The sequence below is a fragment of the Marmota marmota genome, unplaced genomic scaffold (genome assembly GCF_001458135.2).
Source record: "Marmota marmota marmota unplaced genomic scaffold, marMar, whole genome shotgun sequence".
Taxonomy (NCBI): Eukaryota; Metazoa; Chordata; class Mammalia; order Rodentia; family Sciuridae; genus Marmota; species Marmota marmota.
The window spans coordinates 9490315-9498734 of NW_026000206.1; the positions used below are offsets into that span (position 1 = coordinate 9490315).

At 55.4% G+C, this 8420-nt stretch overlaps 1 long non-coding RNA gene across 4 annotated transcripts; it reads left to right on the top strand.

The window, feature by feature from the left end:
- The first annotated feature begins 224 nt into the window (after positions 1–224).
- On the top strand, positions 225–6543 carry LOC107152870. 4 transcript variants are annotated; one of them, XR_007343209.1, is made up of 4 exons: positions 225–4018; positions 4188–4375; positions 5278–5558; positions 5786–6543. It is a non-coding gene; the product is annotated as an uncharacterized LOC107152870 (long non-coding RNA). The 4 variants fall into 4 exon arrangements; XR_007343211.1 differs by having other exon boundaries at positions 225–2318; positions 3839–4018; positions 4188–5558; XR_007343210.1 differs by having other exon boundaries at positions 225–510; positions 1849–4018; positions 4188–5558.
- The last annotated feature ends 1877 nt before the right edge of the window (positions 6544–8420 follow it).

Genomic DNA, 8420 nt, shown 5'->3' on the forward strand with positions numbered 1-8420 from the left:
ATAATTGCCGTTAATATCACTCTGGACATAGGTTTACTGATTGATGAGTTTGGAAAATTCACTTCTAAAACAACATTAAATAACGTGATTTCTCAGCCAGCGGGACTGCCAGTGGTGTGGGATGGCCCCAGCTCCGTGGCTGTGCAGGGGAGAAGTCACTTCTATTGGGCTGGCCAAGAGCTCCCTAGGGAGGAGGCTGCCTGGGCCAGGCCTGGGTTGTGCAAACACTGGTTGTCAGCCTGAGGCCCTTGCGACATCCAGGGCCCCATCCGGTTCCCATTGCAGAGTGAGAAATTCATCCGGCAGCAATTCTGCGCCAGCACCTTCCTGCCTGAGTTTCCCTTTCCCATTTTACACACTCGCCCTCCCCGTTGACTAGCGCCTGGCAGGTTTCCAGAGGTATCCGGTTCCAGGAGAGAAAATAACACAGGTCGTGTGTAAGGACTAAATAGAACCCTTCCTTGGAAACAGCCTTTGTTAGGTGTCCGAGAAACCGTCCTGCCTTCAGCCGTGAGTTCATCAGACAGGGCAGCTTGCAGGAGCAGGGCAGGGCCTCGGCTGCCTGGGGTGGCCCGCCAACTCACCAGGGCAGGTGGCGCCCCTGTCAGGGCTGCAGTCTCTCTCTTGCCTCTCTAACTCGGGCTTGGGCCCGCCTGTTGCTCCTTCCAGGCCGAGTGTGTAATTCTATCCGCCTCCCTGTCACTCACAGCTGTGACTCATAATCCTGGGCCCTACTTAAAATACTTAGCTGGGTTGTGTGGCTTTAAAATGACCTCTAGTTTGCCTTGCAACTTGTTTGGACTTTTACGTAATCATAGAAACAAGTGAGGTGAATGCTTTGAAAATATTTACTGTGTAAGAAAACAATCTAAATGCATTTTGTGCCAACTGCAGTGACTTGGGCACATTGGGGTGATGGGAAATGTCATGCAGAGGTGGCGGGAGCTTTGCATGTACATGGACAGGCAGGGCCAAGGAGAAATGTGGGTAGCTGCTGGTTTGTGGGCCTGGAGGATGGAAAAGAGGGCTTGACCCCGAGCTTCAGTTTTCTCATCTGGGAGATGGGGTCGTGCCTCTTTTCTAGGGTTGGGATGAGCAGCAAAGGCAATGACATGCTTTGTAAACACGCGTGAGGTCCTGCTGGCACGCAGCACGAACCACGGGCATGCCAGGCGCTGTCATTCTGCCACAAATTCTTCACCTCCTTCTCTCTGGCCACAGGCTTTTCCTTTGGCTTTGGGAGAGGGACCAAACCTCTCATCTTGAGTCCCTGAGTACCTGATTCTCCTGGTTACATTTAGCAGCGAGATGTGGCGCTGGCCCCACAGGGAGACTGCAGAGAGGGCGAATGAGTGGCTGCCTCCTGGGCTTAACTAATTAGGGACAAGCTGGGCTCAACATGTGCGCCACCTGGAGTCCACCACAGCTTCCACAGGAGACGGTCATGGCTGCCGAAAGTCACAGGCTAGAGCCAGGGAGGGAACAAACTTTCCTGTTGATTGGGGTGGTCCAGGCTGTTGCTGACACCCTGGACACATTCCCACTGAGGCAGCTGGGTCCTCATAGGGCATCTGTGCCTCCACGCTGGCCCGTCAGCAAGCTGGGGCCAAGGACCCAGCTGGCGCCTGCAGGTTCCCAGTGCGTTTACTGGGTGAGCGAAGGGGAGGGGCGCACTGCATCTCTTTGGGAGACACTCTGTCCACGCATCTCTTCCTGGACACGGGGCCCACACACTCTTGCCCAGTACCTTCCGGGGTGGCCGTCAGCCCTGCTCTCTGGGTCTGAGGTGCTTCTGCAGAGGAAGGTGGATTACAGTGCCGTGAGCAAGTGTCCCCTCCCTTTGTGCAGCTGCCTTGTGCCCACTGACCCTGTTTCAGGCAGTGTCGTCCTGCATCTGTGGCTTCCAGACTGACAGCTGCATCCAGGTGCCTCTGGCCTGCTGTGACACGGGCCTATTTTAAGCCAGCGATCTTTAGCAACTTTACAGAATTGTGAAACCAACACCGCAGCATAAGTTCAGGACATTTCTTCAACCCGAGAAGACCCTGTCTGTGTGTGGTCCTTCTCCCTCCCTCCCCAGCAGCCATCTTTCTGTGAGAAAGCAGGTGGTCGTGTTGGGATCCACTTGGAGGGTGGCCTCCAGCCAGCCGCCAGCAGCCAGCGGAAACCAAGTTCTACAACAACCAGCAGAGAGGGGAAGGGTCCTTGCCCTGTCAGGCCACCGGCTGAGACCCATTCCTGTTGCTGCCTCTCCTTCGAGCTTGAGAGACCCAGGCAGACATCCTGTGGGGCTTCGCTGGGACTCTGGACCCACAGAGGTGGGTGCTATCATAAATGTCCTTCTTTAAGCTGCTGATTTTGTGGTAATGTTGTCACAGCTATAGAAAACGAACACATTTCTCCTCGGGGACCCACCTTAGTTCCCCATTGCCGCTCCAGTCCACGTCCCCAACTCTCCTCCCAGCCCACTGCCTGCCTCGCTTCTGATCTCGCCATCTTGTCCTGGGCCTGGGCAGTGGCCTCCTGTGGACGTCCCTGCCATGGTGCCCGTCACCTGTCAGTGCCAGCTGCACCCTGATACCCAGAAATCTGTGTAAACCTGGTGATGTCCCTACCCCACACAGCTGCCGAGGAAGTCCAGGGTCCCTGCTTCAGCTGGCAAGGGTCTCATCATCCAGTCCCCACATCCCTCCCCAGACAGCTCTGCCCCTCCTGCCACATACCCGGGCTCCAGCCACTCTGAACAACTGGGCAGCCATCCTCGGACATTCTGGGCTGGTCCCCCCTCTGTGATGGTGCCTCTCTTGTCCTCCCAGCCTGGAATGCCTCTCCACCTCTTCTCAGCCTGAAAAACACATTCATTCTTCAAAATCCCAGGTCCTAGGTCACCTCACTTTGGAGCCTTCTGAGGACTCCTGACAGGGAGTTGGGGCTTCGGTGGCCCACTACTCTCCTGTCTGGCTACCTGGTGTTTCCAGCGGTGTCCTCCAGTGGCCCCCAGTGAGCAGAGCTCTGGATCGGCTTTGCCACGGGTCTTCTTCTCCTGGCCCTCGGCCTTAGCGCCTGGAGTCCCTGGTGTTGAGCAGACCTCTTCCGCGTGAATAGGTGACTGTCCTCTCAGTTAAGGGCTGAGCACTGCCACACAGGAGCCAGAAGCCCAATGGGACAGTGGCCACGGGCTTCCACAGGCCTCTTGGTTTCCGGGGAGCTGGTGTGCAGGTCGGGCTGAGTGGCAGCACCTGGAGAGGCGAGTTCCAGACTTTGGGGCTTGCTGTGATCTGCTCTGCAGATCTGGAGGTGACAGTTCTCCTGCTCTCCCGAGGAGGGTACCTATGAGATTGTCACCTCTGCTGCCACCTGGAAGTCCCCCTCCATCCCCTGCTGGTGGACCCAACTCTTGGAGAAACACCAATTAAAGTTCAAATGATTCGGAAGACAGGAAGGACTTGCGTGCCTCCCGCGCCCCCGCCTGGCCGGGCTCTGAGGCTTCCTCCTTTATTTGCTTTCTGTTTCCCCAGCCAGAGTGCAAGCCCAGAGGGGGGGCCTGGGCTGTGAGCCTCTCTGCAGTCTGAGCTGGGACGCCCCTGGGCACTGGGGTGGCTCTGGAATAACTCCGAGGTCCGCCCTGCCCACCTTCCTTCCTGCCCTGCCTTCTCACATTTGCCCCTGGCTTAAAGCTTCCACTGTCTCCTGTCCCCTTAGGATAAAGGAACATGATCTTTACTTCTAGAAAATTTCCATTTTATCAGTTTATCCCAGATTAAGGAATTATAAAAATCCTCCCATGTGGATTATCCTTAAACCTAACCCAAATGTAACCCCGGCTCTGACTCTGCAGTCTGAGACCGGGAATCGCTCTTCCCAGAGCCCTTTCATTTTAGAAGACGTTTCCGGCGTGTCTTCCTATGTGGTACGAAGAAGGATTCCTGCTTGACCGTTGCTGGGACGCTCCTCTGGTTTATCAGGACGTCAGGGGTATAGGATGGGAGTGTGAAGGTCAAAAGAACCTTGGAGCTGGGTGAGCTACAGCCAGGGGTGTCACCCTCTGGGGACCTTGGAGGTGGAGATGGTGCTGGGTGTGACCTCGCTGTGCATGATGATCTTTTGCACCTGGCTCCTGTGTGATGCTGGAGGTCGGGAGGGGTGGGCTCCTCAGAATGGCTTCTACCATTTCATTTTCTTTGCAGAGGGAAGAGAGGCTCCTCCCATCAGTGTCTACTGGGCTGTGAGGCTGTCCCCTGGGGGCCAGCTGGTGGAGTGAGAAACACTCACCAGCAAGGACAGCTGGTGGCTTCCCAGCCCCACTGACCTGCAGCTCTTCACCGGACTGCTCACCTTCCTGTGAAGGGTCTTGGGGTGGAATCAAGACAAGCAGGTGTGGGGCTCTGAGCCAGGTCGTGGCTGTGTGCCCTACAAGTTCCCGAGGGTCCATGTTTCCTCATGTCATTGCTTCCTATCACCGTGCCAGTGAGATGGGATGGGAGTGCCTTCCCCGCTCTTGTAGGGAGGCCACGTGAACGCGCCCCTCCCGGCCCAGCACTACTCGCATCATATGTGTTTCCTAAGACATTAAAATGACCCCTCTGGGTCCCCAAGGACACCCTCATTTGGAGTTTTGCCCTGCCTGCTCCTTCTAGCACCACATGAAGCTTTTGTCTGGTGGCTCAAAAGCAAATGCTGCTCCTTGTCCACTCGGGGAAGGAGCCTGGAGAGCGCGCGGGCTCAGGGCGTGCGTGTCCTTTCAGGGCTAGGCGTGAGTGGCGGAGGTGTTTTACGCCCCTGTCCAAAGTATTCTTGGGGCACTGGGGCCCGAGCTGTGGGGCAGGAGACCTGTGCCACTGAAATGCCCTCATGTCACACAGACACGGAGCCCCTCTCTCAGGCAGCCCTGGGCAGCGGGGCCAGGATGGCAAGTGCCGTGCCCGGGAGCATGGGAAGTGGTGAGGTTCACACGACACTTCAAATGGACAGTCATGTCCTACCTGGGGAGGCACAGGATGCTTCCCAGGAGGGGCAACTGTTGGGAAAGGGGACTCAGTCAGGAAAGGGCAACTGCTCTTGTCTTGCCTTAGCAGTGTCACCTCCACTCTGTCTGCCCCTCCTGTCCCTTGGTCCAGGTACCAAGGCACCAGAGCACGGTAGCCTCCCAGAGCGGCCCCTTGTCTGCGGCTCTGCAGCGGGCAGCCCTGGGAAGCACCTGGCTCCACTCTGAGAAGCTCGCGGTGCAGCCGCAGGTCCTGTTCTCAAGTCCGCCTCCTTCTCTGCCCTACCAAGCAGGCATTTGATTTGGTCTTCGAGGACCTCCCAGATGCCCACAAAGTGGACATACTACAGTCCTGCAGACGGGAGCCCCTCTCATTGTGATCACTAGGTGCCCAGGGTCTCCAGGGGCCATGCAGACAGACAACTGCCACCTGCGGATCTCCTAGATGTCTGCCCTGCCCTCCGGTTAGCCAATGGCCCATGGAAAGTCTGGGCTCCCATCTTTGCTTTTATGGAGACAGTTAGCTTCATCTCCCTTTCCCTTTGGCCTGTGGAGGTCCTCTGCTCTCAGTGAGGTCAGTGGCTCTGTCGACTGCAGAGCACCCTGCCGGGACGGCCCCCTACTCGTGACTGCAGGGTTCTCGGCTGCTCTCCTGGGTTGGGCTTCCTCCGCCACGGGTTCCCCCAGGGGAACCGTGAGACGCTGCCCCCCCCCCTTTCCTGGACGGGGGATTGAACCCAGGGGTGATCTACCACTGAACTACATTCTCAGCTATTCATTTTTTTTTTTTTTTTGAGACAGGGTTTTGCTAATTTGCTGATGCTGGCCTGGAACTTGCAATCCTCCTGCCTCAGCCTCCGGAGTAGCTGGGGCTACAGGGCTGGCTGCTGGGCCTGGCTTCCCTCGGACCTTCCCTCCTCCTTCTTCCCACCCCCCCCAGCTCCAGGTCCCAGCCCCCACCCCCGGGCTCCCGCACAGGTTGTCTCCCAGAGCTCTCGGCCGGGTGAGGTCCCACCTGCAGCATGGCTGCCTCTCTCCCAGGCGAGCGCTTCTTCTCTCCATGCGGGTGCATCTTCCGTGTCTGAGCTGAGAGGCCCCCCGCACACACTCCCCGCTGCCGCTGGGCTGCGTTCTGCATTAGCCCCCTCCCAGATTGCAAGCCGGGTGACCACGTGTGGGCCCTGGGACTGGCTTCGACGGTGGTGACAGAAGGTGACCTCTGCTGTCCCTGCTGCTCCAGCTGCGGTACAGAGTGTTCAAGGGAAGAGGCTGCACCCTGGGGCCGCAGGAGCTGTCAGAAGGTGAAGGACCCCGGGCTGAGAGGGACACCTCTGAGGACAGACTCGGGGGCCTTAGGCAGGTAGAGAGGGGCTTCTAGGAGATTAGGATTTGCCTCGCAGAAGGCTGAGGGTAATCAGCTTAGTCCACCAGGAGTCGATTCTCCAAGAAACACAAGTAATCCAATAACTTAAGGGACAGTGGTGCTCACTGTTGGTTTGGGGGTCGTCTCAGGAACCAATTCATCAGTGTCCTAGTGGTTATGATGGCATGTTGGTGTGCATGTGTGATGTGGTGTGGAACTGTAGGGATGCTCTTCCCAGGGGCTGTGCCAAGCATTCTATATGCCCAATAACCACACCACCTGCCAGTATGTATTCTGACCACAAAGTCCTCAGGGCTTTGTGATCAAGCCATTGATTGCTGAGGGAGAAGGAGGAGAGAGGTAGAGATACAGGTAGAGGCCTACAGATAGAGACACAGGTAGGTAGGTAGGTAGGTAGATGGGTAGGCAGGTAGATGGGGAGGGAGAGGTAGATTGCCTGGTTCTCAGGTTGTCTTCTGCAAAAGGAGAGCCCTAGGGGGAAGGGTAGCCTTGTAGCACTGAATCTGAGTTTTGGTCACCTGGGCTGTGTAAGGCTCAGGAGTCCACCCTTCCTGCTCAGGTCCTACCCTCTCCCCCTGGGGACAGAGGGGCAGGTTGCAGAAGTGGACTCCCTAGCATATAGGGGAAGGTGGCCCTAGGCAGGCTGGTGACAGCTAGCCTAAGTGTCTCCTGCTGCCCAGGAGCCGTGTCCCTCTCCTCCAGGCCCTGGAGAGAGGCTGTGAGCAGGCGGGGGCCCCAGGACAGCGTCATTGATGGTGATTCTTACAGAGACTGTGTTGAAAAGCTTCAAAAGTGTGAGCCACACACTGAAGAATGAAGCCAAATGTGCCCTGAACCGTGCGTGGCGAGGTGCCAACTCAGGGAGCTTGTTTTTTTTTTTTTTTTTTTTTTTTTTGCTATAAAACCACTCCCTGCTCTACATGGAGAAACTGTGCACACGGGTTTAACTCCACCAGTGCTGCCCACGTTTACACCTCCTTATGTATTCTAAGGGTACAGTCATGGGTGTGGGCAAAGACTTAGCTGGGTGAGGCTGTCCCTGGCAGCCTTGCTTATCAAAGTGCACCATGAGGTCTCCTGGGTGGGCCAGAATGTTACAACTCTGCATCCTTTAAACAGCATCAGATGAGCATACTAAAAAATCGAAAATTGGGGCTGGGATTGTGACTCAGCCGTAGAGCGCTTGCCTAGCACATATGAGGCCCTAGGTTCCATCCTCAGCACTACACAAAAATAAAATAAAGATATTGTGTCCACCTAAAACTAAATATATATATATATATATATAAAATTAAATAAATAAGCAAAATAAAGGTATTGTGTCTAACTACAACTAAAAAATAAATATTTTTAAAAAACCAAAAATTGTTTAAATTATGTTGACAAGTGTAAAAAAGCAGGTTATAAAATAGAATGTACAGCATAATCACATTTTTGTTTCAAAAAAGGTAGATATGGCCATGAAAAAAATTTAGAATGATATACCAAAAACTGTGGCTACTATGGAAAGAGTAGAATTATAGGTGTTTTAAAATTTTATTTTCTTCCTGCATTTTTATGAATTTACAATTGTTTTTAAAAAGTATTACTGCAAAATTAGGAAAAGCCCCACCTTCTGTGTTTTGAGGAACAGCCTGAAGGTGGGGCCTGTGGGCAGTGGGGGCAGAGGGGCCAGGCCCACCTGGAGCTCTGGCCCCACCTGGCTGGCCCCTCTCTGTTAGGTGCTCTTTACATGTGAACACAGGGCAGGGCGTTTTCAGGGGACCTTTTGTCATCAGTCAGAAAAGCGTTTTCCTCCTCTGCAAGCAGGGAAGTATGAGCTGGCTGGTCCCTGGCGTGGAGCTGGCCTGGCGGGCAGGGTCCAGGGGGTGCACCCCGTGAGCAGCCAGTCACCCCAGCACTCCTGCTCACTTGGCCAGAAAGCAGGCCGTGTCCACACCCTGCTCAGGAGATGTGGTCTGAGGGTGGCTGTGCAGAGCCTCAGCCCTCCTGAGGACAGTGTCAGAGCCGAGTGGGCGTGCCCACCCAGTGAGGCCACAGGGTTTTATCTGA